The sequence below is a fragment of the Oratosquilla oratoria genome, chromosome 35 (genome assembly GCF_046742065.1).
Source record: "Oratosquilla oratoria isolate Oo_2021 chromosome 35, ASM4674206v1, whole genome shotgun sequence".
NCBI lineage: Eukaryota > Metazoa > Arthropoda > Malacostraca > Stomatopoda > Squillidae > Oratosquilla > Oratosquilla oratoria.
The window spans coordinates 25,767,619-25,785,245 of NC_134811.1; the positions used below are offsets into that span (position 1 = coordinate 25,767,619).

The 17,627-nt window shown below is 36.9% G+C and overlaps 1 protein-coding gene across 4 annotated transcripts in view; it reads right to left on the reverse strand.

Moving 5' to 3' along the window:
- The window catches only part of LOC143018609 (uncharacterized), a 34,938-nt gene extending 19,151 nt beyond the window's left edge, over positions 1-15,787 (reverse strand). Inside the window, exon 1 of one of the 4 annotated variants that reach the window (XM_076174119.1) lies at positions 15,666-15,787. The gene's annotated coding sequence lies outside the window, so the exon portion shown is untranslated. Of the gene's footprint in view, positions 1-410; positions 435-15,173; positions 15,197-15,461; positions 15,601-15,665 lie in introns of those variants that run through there. The other 3 variants (XM_076174120.1, XM_076174122.1, XM_076174123.1) reach the window with 3 other exon arrangements.
- Positions 15,788-17,627: the final 1,840 nt, after the last annotated feature.

Here is a 17,627-nt window from a genome sequence, read left to right on the forward strand (position 1 = left end):
AGTGATATCTCTCATTAACGGATGTTAATTAGCTGTGTTTGCGGTGTTTTCGCTGTGTTTTCGGTGTTTTTGGTGCTGTTGTTTGGTGTGTGCAATCACTATGCCACCCAAAAACCACTCCAAAACACTGACAACACAGCGAAAGCACCGCAAACACAGCTAATTAACGTCCGTTAATGAGAGGTCTCACTGTATGTGAGTTGCTATATCCATAAGTGAGGACCACAAGGGTAACAGGAGTCAACAGGACTAAGAGTGGGAAGAGAGGAAACAGTAGTAAGCAAAGACAGTGATTAAAAAGAGAAAACAAGGGGGAGAATGTGAAGAGTGATGAAATGGACCAAGGTGGGCAAAACTATCTCCCAGTTTTTACAACAATTCTAATAAATCTATGTCAAATATAACTTCACCTGTCAAGAGATGTCCACATGCTTCTGCTAGACCTAACAATAATACTGATGGTCTGTGGGAATACAATTTTAAACTAACTCCACCAACAGAAGCATATAACTATATTAAAACCCACATAAAAGAAAATTGTCAATGTTTCTGTAGATAAGATACAGTACTGGTTATCTGACTGCATAAGCAAATGACTGGGCTTTCACTGTCAAAGGAGACGTTTCATATTTTGAACTCAATCTTCATGCCTAACTGTCACCATCACCATTTAAGTGGCATTTTTTGTCATTTCTGTTATTTTCAGGAAATTCCTATGAAAGCCAGAGGAGTCCCATTGAAAGTTGAAAAAGATACGCCTACAAATAATGACAATGAGCAAGCCTTTCACATACGAGAACATTCTGTTTAATCAATGATAAGGAACACCTGACAGCATCTGTCTAGTTGGGTCTATCTGGCTGATAAAATATCTGCCACCCATGGGTAGCAGCACCTGAAATGTAATCTTTTAAAACACTATGTTAACTAATCTGCTAACTAACCTAGTACAAAGACACTGCCTTATTTTATTTATCTATACACCCACGCATATATATACATACATATAACAAGAATTAACAGTTGTACTACACACCTATTCCTTAGCTGCTTTTTGCTTTGTGTTTTGAATGTTTGTAACAGTAAAGCTGCTATACCCAATACATTGATTATTATTATCATTACACACACACACATATATATATATACACACACACATACACAAAGAGACAAAGCTTGGAAAAGATGAAAAAAAAAGAGAGTAAATGGCAAACATACATCAAACTAAGATATGATTATGTAAAAATCTACAGAAATGAAAAGAAAATCTATAAAAGATAAATGATATACTAGAAAAATGCAAGGAACAACCTAGACTATTTTACAGGTATGTAAATAATAAACTAAAAAATAAACAAGAAATGGAAAAGCTGCACCAAGGAAATTAGAAATGGCTGAAATTATGAACAATCATTTCAAATCTGTATTCACAATTGAATGTTCACAGAACTGTGAGGGAATAGAGAGCTCCCTCCCCCCAATGAAGGAAATAACTGTAACACACAAGGAAATCAGAGACCAAATAAAAAACCTTGATGTCAGAAAAATCACCCAGTCTGGATGGAATTGCAAATTGGATACTGAAAGAATGCATAGAGGAGTTGACGAACAAAATATACAATATAATTAAACACTCACTCAAAGAAGGAAAGGTACCACAGGACTGGGAAAAATGCAAATATTGTATCAATATATAAAGGAGGAAACAAAGAAAATCCAACAAACTACAGACTGGTCTCCCTAACAAGCACAATAGCAAAATATGTGAAAGTTACTAAAAGTAGATGGATTAAACACCTGGAACAGAAAAATATACTGAATCCAAATCAATTTGGATTAGTCACGGAAGATCATGTACAACAAATCTGATCAGCTTCTATTCAAGACTAATAGAAATAATACAAAAAAGAGATGGATGGGCAGACTGTGCCTTTCTAGACCTACAAAAAGCATTTGATAAAGTACCACACAAAAAATTAATAAGAAAAATAGAATCAATAGGTGGCATCAAAGGAAAATTATTGGAATGGTTGGAAGACTTCCTGACTGGGAGAAAAATGTGGGTAGTAATTAGAGACAAACATTCGAATTGGGAAGAAATGTTAAGTTGTGTCCCGCAAGGTTTGGTATTGGCTCCAATCATGTTTGCCATATATATATATAAATGACATGGATAAAAGAGTGGAGTGTTATATGAATTTAGTATTTTTGTTATATGACAAAATCTGGAAATGGACTCAAAAGTGGGAAGTGAACTTCAATATTAACAAGTTATAATGGAGTTTGGAAAAAATAAAAATAGAATATCAAGAAATTATTAAATTGATGAAGTCAAAAAAGTGAACTCAGAAAGAGACCTTGGAGTAATAATCAGCAAAGACATGACACCAGACAAACATATCAATAAAATAGTTGGAGAAACCTTCAACTTATTAAGGTCAATGAAAATGGCATTTGACTACTTAGATGAGGAAATGATTAAAAAAATATTAGTCACATTAATAAGACCAAAACTGGAATATGCAGCAACACTATGGACACCCAGTACTAAAAAGAATATAAGGAAATTAGAAAGAATAAAAGACCAATGACAAAGTTGGCACCAACTCTCTCCAAATTAACACACGAACAAAGATTGTCCAAACTGGAACTACCAACTCTGAAACAACAAAGAAGAGAAAGAGATCTGCTCACTATTCATAGAATCATGAAAGGAATGGAAATCCTAGATAGGGATGATTTATTAAAATGGGACAATGAAAAAAGAGGAAACTCAAAGAAACTCAAAGGATAATTATAGAATAGATCCAAAAAAGCTTCCCACATAGAGTACTGGACACCTGGAATAAATCAGATAAAGAAACAGTGTGCAAACTCTATTCAAGATTTTAAGAAAAAGCTTGATGCTGAAAGATACAAAGACAGGTCACCAGGAGCATAGCTTCTTTTCTGTACAATACAACTACAACTAGGTAAATACACATATATATATATACATATTCAAAATTGGTTGAATCCCTCAATAATTATATTACATATGAATGATCAGACCCTCCCCCTTCAGTCTAGCAAGATAAAGTCAAAAGATTTGTTTATCCTTTTTTTTTCTAATACTGCCTTACTAGTAAAATTGAACCATCTTTATATTAAAGTTGTTTTGTGCAGCCACCTATCAATCTTAAGACCATAAGAATGGAGAAGACTGCAAGACACCATAAGGCCTACACTAGGCAGTTCCATGTCCATTACCACCTATCATTCCCACCCATCAGGTCACCTAATCTTCTCTTAAAACAACCAATAGCTTTGCGTTTTTATTGTTTGTAGGTTGTCTTCATTTCCTCAACTGTTGAGCATCATGCTGCACTTGGCATGATGCTCAAACTTAGCTTTAACCACTTTGGTATGATGACATCTACATAGGCATCATGAGGCACAAGTGGGTACACAAGGATACCGGCATCGGCGTCTTGATTATACATTTTTGTAGTTATACACGAATTAACCCCAGATTCTGTGAACTGGTTTGATCTCATTTTCTGTGTTTATTATTACTCAGAGTAAAAGAGAATGAGTAATATAGCAATGACTTTATATCTAATAACGCTAGTGTGATGCAAATTACATACAGCAGTAGATGCTGTGCACGAGAATTTGAGTCATACTGAAGTGGTTGAAATCTGTCTTAGACTGGACTATGTCCTTTAGACCATTTAATAAGTTGACATAACATGTTAAAATTATCTTGTGATGCTCTCCCACTCCAAACTGAGAGATCAGTACACTCTATCCACTTTCTCCACTGATATGAACAATGCAATATAACCCTTTCCTTTCTTATAATGATGGCACACATTTCTCATCTGTCTTTTGGTTAATCTGCTAGGTTGAGGATAATATGAGTGCTGCTCACTGTATGACCTCAATTTTATTTGTTATCTTCCATGTTATGTCCCAACCACAATTGTCTTGATGCATTTGTGAGGTGACAAATCATTCATAATTAACACTTCCACATCCTTCTCTTTTGCTATAGTAATTTCATTTCCCACCAGGGTTGGCTGATTTTTATCATGATGATTTAAATCAGTGATTTAAATCAAGATTTAAATCAAATGATTCTTTTAAAAAAATCATCGATTTAAATCAGTATTTACTTCTGCCCAAAGCAATATAAATGTAAATGAAAAATATAAAAACAAACATAATTATACCTGCTTTATATATTTCTGAGAAATAGAACACTAAATGTTTCTTTTTACTGTACAGTACAACAAACATTTTCACATCCATTAAGAAAGAAATCAAAGGGTTTTATTTGTAATGAATGAACTGAGGACTAGAATGTTAAACACTTGCTTTTGCAATAAAAACAAAAAATCCACATGCTATTGAATAAGGAAATCAAAAAGGTTTACTTAAAATGAGCTATACTTATTTCTTTAAGTAATGAATTTAAAAAAGAAAATTATTGCAGCCTGTATTCAGAGCAAAAGCACACTGACTTTATACTAAATGCTTTCTTTTATTGTACAGTTCAACAAAAAATTTCACATCCATCAAGAAAGAAATCAAAGGGATTTACTTGTAATGAGCTAAGGACTAAAATGCTAAATCACTTCCTTTTGCAATAGAAAAAAAATCTACCTGCTATTGAATAAGGAAATCAAAAAGGGTTACTTATAATGAGCTATACTTATTTCTTGAAGTAATGAATTTAAAAAAAAAGAAAATTATTGCAGCCTGTATTCAGAGCAAAAGCACATTGAATTTATTCTGTAAAAGCAATCTTCTTTTAAAAAATAATGAAACACTTCTCTGAAAGTAATTCAAAAAAATTTTGAATATAAAAAAGTAAGGTTTTTAATTCTTTTGACAATGAATTTGGTTCTTTTAAGCATCCTGATCATTAGTATCATCATATACATCCATTTTGTGTGGTTAGTGACATCTTCACACTCTTGCAGTTAGCTCAGGAATGAGTGACTAGCCTGTAACACCAATCCAAACAATCAAACTACTACACAGTGGCACAAATCCGGCCATGTTCTAACATGTATCAGGTACAGGACAGAGATGATGCAATCCTGGTCAGTGGCCACTGGGCTGCTTGACAGGTTCAAACATGTTATAAGCAAGTGAGAGATGATGCAACACTGTAAAAACACCTCAAATGTATTTTACACTAACATATAGAATATATATATAACTTTCACAATATCTTTTATGCTGATTATTAATAAAATAAAAAAATCTGATTTAAATAAAAAAAATCTTATTTAAATAAAAAAAATCTGATTTAAATAAAAAAATTCCGATTTTTTTTTTTAATTTTTTTTAAAACAATCAAAAAAATCGCCAACCCTGTTTCCCACAGAATAATTCACTGGACTTTTTGTATTGTGGATGTACAGTTAGGTGTGACTTTTATGATTTGCTAATAAAGTAATAAATATTTTGTTCTACTGTCCAAGCCTCATGTCTGCAACTGTTATGAGCAGTGGTGGGATTCAGCCGGTTCTTACCAGTTCATATGAACCTATTCTTGGAATTTCATGAGCTCTACAAACCAGTTATTAAAAATTGGCTTATACAGGCTATAATACAGCCTAGGTGATATCTGCATACTACAGGCCCAGTGAGAGATCCTAGTTTTTGAATCGCACCAGTGGTTATGAATATGTATATTTTTATATCTGCCTTCCCTATAAGGCCTTTTGTAAGGTTATGTGTTTAATGTGAAGCAAAGTACTTTTGTGTTTATATCCTATGAGAGGTTAACCATTCCATCATTAGGTGTTTCTTAAATTCATGTTAGTCAGGAGTAAGCAGTATTACTGAGGACTTCTAAGGGGAAGCTGATATTCCATAGAGTTAAAATTTGAATATTTTTGGATGCTGACTTGTAATTGCAATGCTGAGCTATCTTGCTACGTCATACGTGTAGGTGAGATCTTTGATGTTGGTATCTGATTTTGGGGTGGGACGATAGCATGTAAATAGGTTAAACAGCACACACGAGTACAAAAACCTCTAGAGGGAATTAAAATTCCATGAGCATCAAATTAGTTACCCTGCCTAACCTGAAAATATCCCTACACTATAATGGAAATGGTTTATGTTGCATAAATTATGGCGATAGTAAGTATGCAAGAACTTGATAAAATGTTACAATACATTCTTGTCAATCTACTTAACCTGTAAACTGTGACATACATCGTATGATGAACAGCATGTAACTGCAACATACATCATACAATGTGAAGATTTTCTTAACCTCTTCAATATGAGTTAAATATTTGTGCACACATTAGCTGCCTGACATACAATGATGAATCACAATATGTGTATTATAAAATATAAAGTTACAGCTGTTATTCTCGTCCTCTTTCACCCAGAATGTTTGTGACCACTGAAAAAGTGATCAAGCCTGTTCACAGAATAAGTGGGTCACTCAGCTACAACTACAAAATAAATAATATCAGGAAGCCAACGTTGGCATCCTTATATTCTCACTCATGCCTCATGACATCATAGGGGTCTATATTTCGCTCCATGTCTTATAATGAAGTTTGCCAACTCAGGGTGAACAAGTCCACACTTCACCTACCCACTCATGCATCCTTTTGTCCTCAGACATCTGGGAAGGGGCAGGTCAATAACCTCTGCATGACCCACAACCCTTTACTTTTTATGGTGTAAGATGTAAGATAATTTGCACAAAAAACAATCACATGAAAAAGCGAGAAACTGTGGACGATTGAAGTGGTAGTGGTGAGGAACATATGAAAAAATAATAGAAAAGTTCCATCCCTCACCCATGAGTGACCACCGCTCACTGCCCACTACCTCTAAGTGACAAAATGTGCAAATTCACTACACCACAATGCCTGAAGGCAAATAATTAACTAATATTTGGTACACCTATGCTTTTACATGCAGTCTTTAATTTTATAACAGTAAAACTTTTTGAAGCTTTATTATTTTTTTTAACCCTGATAAATTGTGCACCACTGGTATGACTGATAAAACCATATTGTGTAATTATCAGGTTTAAGCAGGGACCAATGATGGGTACTTTCATGTGGTGGTCCTGCAAGATAGATAATATGGCTGCCCATTTTCAAAACCTTCCATCTCCCCACCTCCATAAAGAGGTGAAGCCTAGACTGTCTTTGCACTTGCCTTAAGATCTATAAACTTCAGCTACATTTCTCAAATATGGAGAGCTGACAACTGGTGACTCCTCTTCTCTTCCTACAACTCACAACCAATGATATAGAAACAGTCCCACACTGATACAACACAAGAGTCCAAATTTTCTTCAGTCTGTGGGAGGTTCCAAGGACTCCATTTCATATTTTTGTTCCCAAATAAATGGTCATTTCCAGTTATTCTGGATTTTCTACCAGTATGGAAATTAGTAACACATTTTTTTCAGGTAGTAGATTGATACTTTGTTTTGGCTTTCTGCATGAGTTCTTATTTTTTTATTAATATATTTTCTTTTATTTATTTATTTTTTGCAATGGAGAAGAGTGGAATAGCTTTAGTGTCTAGCTTTATAAATAGCAACTGGTTTGCAATAAGGGTGGGGCTGTGTCAGGGCCATGTCATGTCACCATGGCTGTTAAATGTGTAAATGGATGAGGTGGTACAGGAGGTACCGTATTTTCCGGCGTATAGTGCGCGACTTTTTTCCGTTGGAAGGGCCTAAAAATGGGGGGTGCGCGTTATCCGGTGGTGCGCATTATCTACGGCCTACAATAAAAATTCTGCGGCTGTATGTGTAATTTTCTTTTCACAACAACGTGACGATGTTGGCCGTCACAAAGTCGAGAGGCACACTTCTCCGTGACGTTCTGTGAGAACATGAAGAACAGCCATGGTGACATGAAAGAATAAGCCAGCATGGGCTACCGTATATAAATATTTGGTATAGGTAGGTATCTATCGAATCTTATTTTTCATGTTTAAATAGGCCTAAACACCATGAAACATGATCAATATTTATGATATTTGCCCATGTTCACAGCACCTTAGTTTGAATTTTTTGTTGGCTTTGTTGCTTCACTTTAGGTATGGTACAAATTCCGTTGCGGCCGTTCATAAAATCGTGTCAAACACCTGACTACAACACCCTCTTTCGGGAGTTATATTAACTAAACGTCACCTCGATGAGAGACTGTCCTATTTCACCACTGTCATTGCAGGTTCAAAGCGAAAACGAAACAGTCTGTAGTTTGTTTCAGTATTAAATGAATAAAAAAAATGGTAAAGACGAATTATTTCCTCAAGATATAAAATGAACATTTTCTGTAAAAATCCCGAAATTTTTCTGTATATTTTACTTTCTATAAACTTTTTTAGATCATATTTCCAAACTAAGCTACAAAGTAATAAGGGACCAACGCACAACATGAGTCATATACCGGTACATGTAGTTCCGACTTTTTCTTAGTTGTGTCCTGATTGATGCCTAAACTGACACTTAATTTAGTGACAAATCAACAGATTTCCCAGCGGTGGCTCTAGCCAATGAAAAATACTTCTCCATGTAACCTCGTTCACATGATATAAATACCGAGGTAAAACTGCCCTATAGACAAATGCGATCGGGCATGCGCGTTATACGTCGGTGCGCGCTATCTGTGTACTGAGATAACGAAGTGCATGGGTGCGCATTATAACCCGATGCGCATTTTAAGCCGGAAAATATGGTAAATGCAAGTTTAATGGGCAGGGGATTGGAGATGGTTGAAAATAGTGAAGAGAAGGAGGAAGTGAGACAGTTGTTGTTTGCAGACATACACATGTGGCAGTCGGGAGGAATTATGGTAGTTAGTGATGGAGTTTGGATAGGTATGCAATAGGAGAAAGTTGAAGGATAAAAGTAAGGTGATATCTACAAGGGGAGAAAATTGTACCAAGCTGGAAGAAGTCTTAAAGGAGAGGGATTGGAGGAAGTGCAGTTTTAAGTATTTTGGTGTTGTATGTGGCAGGTAATAGAGGAGTGAGTGGAGGCAAATTGTAGATTGCGAGAAGTAAATGTCTCCGGGGATTGAAAAGTGTCATAAGAAATGGGCATCTGGAAATGGATGCAAGAGAAGATTATATAAGGAGGCGACTGAGCCACACTACATGGGGCAGTCTTGGAATTCAAGAGAGGCAAAATGGGGAAGTTTTAACATGTTTGAGATGGAGTATTAGATGTATGGTAGCAGTTACAAGGTTGGACAGAATGAGAAACAAGATGAGGAGGAGAAAAGGAGTGGAAAAGGAACTGTCAAATAGGGCTAATGAAAGATTTTTGGGATGGTTTGAACACATAGTAAGAATGAGTGAAGATTAACAAGAGGGGTGGAAAGCAGACGTGGATGAGTGAACTTGAGGGGACAACCAAGGATGAGATGGATGGATGAGGTGAAAGAGGCTTTGAGCAAGAGGGGAGTATCTGTTCAGCAAGGAAGGGAGAAGACAGGGGATAGGTATGAGTGGAGAATGGTTGTGTATAGATATTTTGACACAGACTGAAGGGAATTCACCCAATCTCTATTTTCCACATAAGGGGACAGAGATGTGAGGTCCCCAAGTAAGTGAAGTGGCCCTGCTGTGGATGTGCTGTGTCTTGCTGCATTGTTTCTGACCCAGGCAGTGGGCAAGAGGTATGGATGACCCTTCATCCACAAGGAGCTAAGATAAGAGGGAAGCAAGGGTGGTGGATGGGAGTGGAATGGGCGGGAGTAGGTGCATTCCTTTGACTTAGCTACCTCCCTTCTAAGAAGGAAGAAGCCCTCGGTGTATAGATAGATTATTGATATATTTTCCTATTTTGTAGCAATGAGGGTTTACATTAACCATGAGAAATGGAAATGACACTTCTTTTATTATAATGTTTTTGTTATGACTGCTTTACATTTAGGTGGGGTTCATTATTTTACAATACTCTATATCAATTTGTTTATTTTTTCACTCAAGAACCCTGTATATTTCTCACAATATTTTTTCTTTATAATTATTTTGTGATGTCATTATTTTGTTACTATAGCTATTCTTTTTCTTGTTCTGATAAGTTGTTCTCTTATATAGGGAAGTAATGTTGGGGATGAGGTTTGAATTGTAGGGACCAATGATGAGTACCTGAACTTGGTGGTCATGGAAGATGGACAGTGAAGCCGCTTATTTACAAACTTGTCGACCCCTCACCTCCACTATGTGGTGCAGACCTGAGAGGCTGACACTGGGTCTCTGGACTGGGCCCAAGACTTCTATCTGGTTCAACTGTCTTTCTTACACATTTTCATAATAGAAATTTGACAGCCAACAACTGCTCCCCTCCTCCTAACCTTTTTGGCCAGATGGGTATAAACAGCCCCTATGATTATACAACATATATATTACAAAGTTTCTTTCCAAAGAAATCTGTGGGAGGGCACAAGGATCATTGCCAGCTATAATGGTGTTGCTGGTTTTCCAATTAGTGAAATTTGGGTCAATAATTAATCAATTTAATTAATTTGGATTGTATTTCTTCATGTAGCCTCTTGGAATAATATTTTTTGGATCACCTGAAGAATTGTCACCACCCCGATTATGACAGGATGACAATTCTTCAGGTGGGTTATCCTGGGATGACAATTATTCAGTTGAGCTACCCTGGGTTGATAATTCTTCAGGTGGGCATCTCTGTAGTGACAAACCTTGTGGTGGACTACTCAAACTCTTTTACTGTATGAGTTGATGACTAAAAGTAGCCTATCAAATTTTTATTCATAACCCTCATTCAACCATGGTATGCAATACCTTTCAAAACATCATTCTCCTACACTCAAGTGGTGAGTCCTCTAAAGTTATTAGAGGGATACAACAGAAGAAGCTTTTAAAGAGCAAAGTTGTGTGATAACTGCACTACATTGATGAACTGGACAAAATATTCCAGATCAAAAGATGACTTTTCTCTAGAGGAGGAGGAGGAGGAGGAGGAGGAGGAGGAGGAGGAGGAGGAGGAGGAGGAGGAGAGAGAGAGAGAGAGAGAGAGAGAGAGAGAGAGAGAGAGAGAGAGAGAGAGAGAGAGAGAGAGAGAGAGAGAGAGAGAGAGAGAGTACAAACCAAACGAGTCTATTGGATTTTTTTTCCGCATTCAAATATAGTGCTTCAAAGTGGATTTATGTTCTGTTCCTTTGGAGTGACCATACTGGAGAAACAGCAACAACCCATCAGGTGAATCTTTCTAAGAAATTGGTATTATATTTTTTGTTTTCACTTTTTTTTCAGAGGTCTGCATCATGCATTTTGAAGTGAATCCCATTAAACTTGGTTGGCCAAGTGTTACCATACAAATTTATGAGATTCTGCTCCTCCCACAAGCCGAAACATGATCATGGACGTGGATCACAGTCTCCTATTTGGGTTTTTGTATTGTCGGTACCAGCACAAAGCCTTCAGTTGGCTACGTGGAAAAAGTAGAGATATGGGATGCTGCCACCCTTCTTCCTATAATATTCCAAGTGGCTCAACAAAGATCTGTCATTCATAGTGATGACTGGGGAGCATACATTCAAGGTTATAGATATGTGCACAGAACTGTGAGTCACTCAGTCAATTATGTTGATGTTAACACATGCCTGCACACATAAAAGTTGCATTAAGACCATGTTTGGTTGCAAGAGATATATTTTTCATTCTTACCTTCAAGAATTTGTGGCATGATCATTTTTTCTGACAATGCCCTAAAAATGTTGTGAACCGATTGCTATTAAATATCCATTGTAAAACACCTTTTAGATTTCTGTTAATTTATTAATAAACTATTGTAATAAAATGTAATGTTTACCATTTCTCTTTATGTCACATCTATATCTTCTGGGGTGACAATTCTTCAGTTGTTGTTGTTGTTGTCGTTCCCTAGACTGTCTGTCCGAGCAGTCCCGTCTCCCCAAGGAATGCCATAGCCGAAATTGGGTTTTCCCACAAATCCTTTATAGAGCGTATGTTGTGTTGTTTGCGTGCATGATTGTGTATAATGCAGTCTTCCATTATGTGTTGTATGGTATGGAGTGAAGTGTTACATCCTGGGCAGCTGTCAGCTGTTGTCAGCTGGGGTTAAAATTCTTCAGGTGATTCCCCCGCCTCTTTTATAGGTTTAAGTGGGTCCATCAATGGAATGTCTTATGAGACAATTGTGAGTTTTTAAGTAGGTCCATCTATGGATGGAAAGTGGGCTGTGTCAAAGGTTTGTAATTCTTTTTCCTATTCCTTTTGTATATTCTGGCCAATTAGTATTGTACAAATAATTTTATTGTTGCTACTATAGATACAACAGATTTCCAATGCTTTGTGCCATTGTTTATATACATTTTTTATTTTATTTTATTTTTTCAGAATTGTGAGCCTTTAACCTCTTCAATGAGAGTCAAATTCTCGTGGTCAGCATCAGCCTGATGTACAATGATTCGATGATGCACCACAATATTTGCATAAAATACAAAGTTACATCTGTATTACTCATTCTCTTTCACTCTGAATATTAATAACCACAGAAAATATAATCAAGCCAGCTCACAGAATACAGGGTCACTCAGCTACAACTACAAAATAAATGTATTCAAGATGCCTCATATAACTTGAGCCCATGCCTATGTAGGGGTCATCGTATGGAAGGGGAGTAGGTCCATCCACGAAATTTTTTAAATGGAATTCTGCTTTTAACTAGGCCCATCGGTGGATGAAAAGTGGGCGGTGTCAAAGGTTTGCAAGTCCTTTTTTTATTTCTTTTGTGTATTCTGGCCATTTAGTATTGTAGTGCAAATAATTTCATTATTGCTACTATAAAAGCAACATATTACCAATGTTTTGTGCCATTCATATGTACATTTTTTTTTATAACCCAAAGTGAAATCAATTAATTCAATTGCACCTAGACTTTTGATAACTGCCTCACAGTAGCTGAAAATGGTCATCTTACCCTTTTGCACACCAATTTGTATATTATATGCATTTATCTTATGACAACTCCAATGACTTTTTTTAGTAACATTTTTCTAGCATATTGATATTAAAGATGAAAAAGTAATTCCTACAACCTTACTGCCTGATACCCAACATAGAAGTGGTATCACGGCAATTTTTATATTCTTTTATTTATATTACAACTCCAACAACTTTTCTTATTAATTTTATCTGCAAATTAATATTAAGGGACAATGAAAAAATGATTCCTACAACCTTACTGCAACATCAAGGCATCATCATTGTGCAAGATGTGTATGTGGTCATGAGGATTAGATAGGCTAGTTTTAGGTTAGGTAGGCAAGTTAGGTTAGAATAGGGAGAAAAAACGTGTTTCATGAAAAAAATAGTGGGTGATGCTCACAACAGAAATGGCTTTTCAAACCATGGCAAGTGGCAGAAAAGTTGCAGGAATTATTTTTTCACCATCCCTCAATATCAATTTCCAGCAAAAAACCTTACAAAGAAAACTTGGAGTTGTCATAATATAGATGGAAAAAAATATACAAGTTGCTGTGTGCATGCGAGATGAAACTTCACAAATTCCCTACTTTGTATTGCCTTGTAAAAAAGAAAGGAACAATTTGACTCCACAAAAATAGTATTAATAACATTGAAAGTGATAATTTTCTGATCAATAACTACATCACAACTGGTAGCATAACCAAAAGTATGCTGGTATTGCACTCACTTAGCTCCGGGTTTAAATCCTGCACTCCTCTTTTATTTCTATCAATAACTTTTAGCTGACGCAACAATCCAAGGGCATAGGGCATAGGTGATGGATTTGGCCACAGCTATGTGCCTCCTGGCATATATTCCTTACCTTAACTTAATAACACTATATAACATGAAATATATCCTGCTAGCCACCTTCCATAGGGCCAGGTTATCATCTTTAAAGCCAATATGACTATGGCCCCCAGGACTTGGGTGTTAATTCACTTGCAGCCTATCTTTTGGGCCAAGATTACCAAATGGTTACACAACATAGCCTGTACAGCACATACTGCTGACTGGGTGTCAGTACTGTATGGAGGGTATCTGATATTTCACCAATTTACTCAACACTACCTATGCACAATACACAATTCTTTGAATAATATATATATATATATATATATATATATATATATATATAAATACATACATGTACATATGTGTGTCTGTGCGTGTGTGCATGCACATGCGCAATTTACCAATCTTGGATCTACACAACTCGTGGTGCAGTTGGTAGAGTTCCCAGCTGCCACTACAGAGGTCCGGGTTCAAATTCAGACCAGGGCTAAAATAATTCCAGTATTGCTGCGCTTCAGGTTGTTACTCCAACTCTCGTGGGCAGGGAGTTAGGTGTGTGTGTGTGCATGTAAGGTCACAGCATTGCCCATAGATTGGTCATATACGAGCTCTGACCTCTCTTCCAGGAGAGAAATAGCTGTTGATCATGAGTCCACAGTGCAGTGCTACTGAAATTATTTCAGCCCTGGGGAGCAATCTAATTTGGACCACTAGATTGGCAGTTGCAAACCCTACCACTATACCATTGAGCCATGTGTATGTGTTATGTGCATGTGTGTGTATATCAGAGAGAGAAACTAGTAAATAAAACATTCTTCCACCAGTTTTATTTTCCAGCATTTCTTCACACATTTCTACATAACATGTACATTGGATGATTGCGTGTTGTGTTTAAATATGTAATATTTTATATATATATATATATATTTATATATATATATATATATATATATATATATATATATATATATATATATACACGCACACACAAACAACTATGCTGATTAACAATTTCTTCCCAAACTTCATTTCTTTGCTGTCACTGTTTCATTTTCATATTGCTACTGCTATTTAATATCTGCCAATTACATAACTCCAAAGTCTACTGCCTTAAATTTCTTCCATCGAAACACCGTTATTACCATACACATGCAGCAAGGATTACGTTTTTTATATTACCAATAAAAATGCCAAAAAAACAAACGACTTCCTTAATCCGAGGCCTTTCACTGTAACACAGAAGAAAATACGGGGCCTTCCTTTAAATAAACCTTCGCAGTTAAATTTGTACACTAGATATCATGTCTATGGTAACGGGCTTTAATACTCTTAACAATACACTTATTAACATTTGACAAATAATTCACTTTTAGAGAAAGGTATAGATGCACTTTTCGAACTACGAAGTAGGCTCCTGAACGATCACCTTGGAACGGGCCTTCATGCGAAACGCAATCCAACATCACTATCCTGTTTGTAAACACTGTCATTTCTTGACTTTCACTGTTGCTCAATATTCTACCCGGTAAAATATTTTACCTATATAAATACACTATACACAAAGGAAACTGTGATACGCTCACGACACTATATGAGACAAAATAATCTATTCACCAGAGTACCCGCGTGGAAACAAAGAAATGTTTACATGCTACCTCGTGTCGAGTCGTAGGGAACTCTTGCCACCCCTCGGGCTTCTAAATTCAACCGCACATACTTCAACCTTTTTCTCTCCTGCACTGTTACTTCTCAACCAAATTTCTTTTGCATCCTAACCCCCATATACTCTTAAACCTGTGTGTTAAGTAATTTTTTTCAATATCATGACAGCACTACGAGAATTTCGACAATAATCTTACCCTTCCTCCCTTCGCACTTTCCACGACCCTGATTACGTCTGCTAACAGGTAAAATAGCGCGGGGACGTAGCCGAGCCAATAAGAAGACGCGAAAGACCGCAACCCACCAATCGTATGTTCCGTCTTGTACTGCTTCGGCTTCGTGACCAGAGGTGCCAAGTCTTCAACAACGACGATTCATCTCGAATATAAACACGGATTGACTTGAGACATGTGGCACCATCGCGCGTGAGCTGTGCACGTACACGTACTCTGCGGCCCAAGACACGTTTCCGAATATGCAACTTGCCATTCTCATTTCCCACAATATCTGGATTCAAAGGTCATGCAATTCCCTCCGATGAAAAGACATGGAGGATGTGAATCGGACTGAAATACATTGGTTTTGTTGCCAGCACGAAATAGAAAATGTGGTATTTCCATCTGGAACAACTTCGACTCCAGAAACCGATACATATTTCCAATTATTTTTCGTTTGTCTTAGTTTTGGTGTTTAAAAACCTATTAAGTGCACAGGCATGTGTAGAAGCAGTTCCGTGTATCATCATGACTACCTTCTACTTTATTCTATCGCACATGTGTATATACAAGAACTCATGCCGTTTCCTCTACACCTGCATAGGAAACAATGGATGTTTCTCAATGTACATATAAGTCTACATATGTGGACCTTACCTACAATTAGGCAGATACAATCAGGTAAATACGTAGGGCGACGGGAACAGGGGATGTACGTGCACGCTCTTGGCGAAAACTTCCCTTGACAACTGCAATAGTGCAAGGGGCGCTTAGAAAGGAGAGAAATTGTCAAATAAAACTAAATCAACTGTACAAATGGCATATCTCGTGGAATAAAACCGGCACTTTCCAGCGGGCCTTAGTTGAGTGAAAGGCCTGTTTTATTAAACGTACATATATTCACACACACACACACACACACACACACACACACACAGTCCAGGGCTGAAATAATAGTATCGCTGCGCTGCAAGTCGTTACTCCAACTCTCGTGGGCGGGGAGTTGGGTGTGTACGTGTAAGGTCAGCATTACCCATAGATAAGTCATATATGAGCTCTGAGCTCTCTTCCGGGAGGGAATTATCTGCCTATCACGAGTCCAACACGTGATCCAAGACCATGGTAGATCACACACACACACACACACACGCACATCAAATAATGTCCTTCGTTTTTTATTCTTGTTCGTCCTCGTACTCTTCTTTCTCTTTTTTATTTTCTGTAAATTCATTTGTCTGGGTGCCCTCCAGGTGAGAATCAGAAAATTATTCAGGCAACCCGTATATTTGTTGAAGATATCAAAATAGGCCTAAGAGTGGCTACCAGTATATCAGTAGATGAGATTGTCACTAAAATAATTCAGAAAACGTAGTTGGCAGAGCATCCGCACGTTAGCAAGCTGGTGTTGGCCCTGAGAGAATCTAACTCGACTTTTAAGTTTTTCCTGCCTGCTTTCATCTTGCTATATTCGGTGATTACAGAAAAATAGCACGTTTGTCATACGATCAGCTTACAAATAAATGACCTATTTGTACTTCCAAGCATGCCATAACCGTTTCACAAAACTATTCGCATGCATCCTCACGGTGCACACGCCTGCAAAATCGTTGCTTCCCTGTAATTTCTTTTTTTCCAATTTTAATCAGCCTTTGTATGAATCTAACATCTTTTGTGATTTATAAAGTATTTAGAAATTTTTGTTGACAGAGCGAAATGTTTATATACCCCAGTTTTGCCTTGCTCCTATATTCACTTTCCGCTGAGCAGTTTACTATAAGAAAAAATAACTAGAATTGGAAATGCACACAGACGAACTTATTACCTCTAAAATGAATTTCATTGCGCTCAATTTGTTTGTAAGGTAACTTAGAAGTAGAGAGAAAAGGGAAGGGCAGGAGAAGGAATATGTAGAGTGGTGCTCGTGACGTAGTTACACTTCCTCCT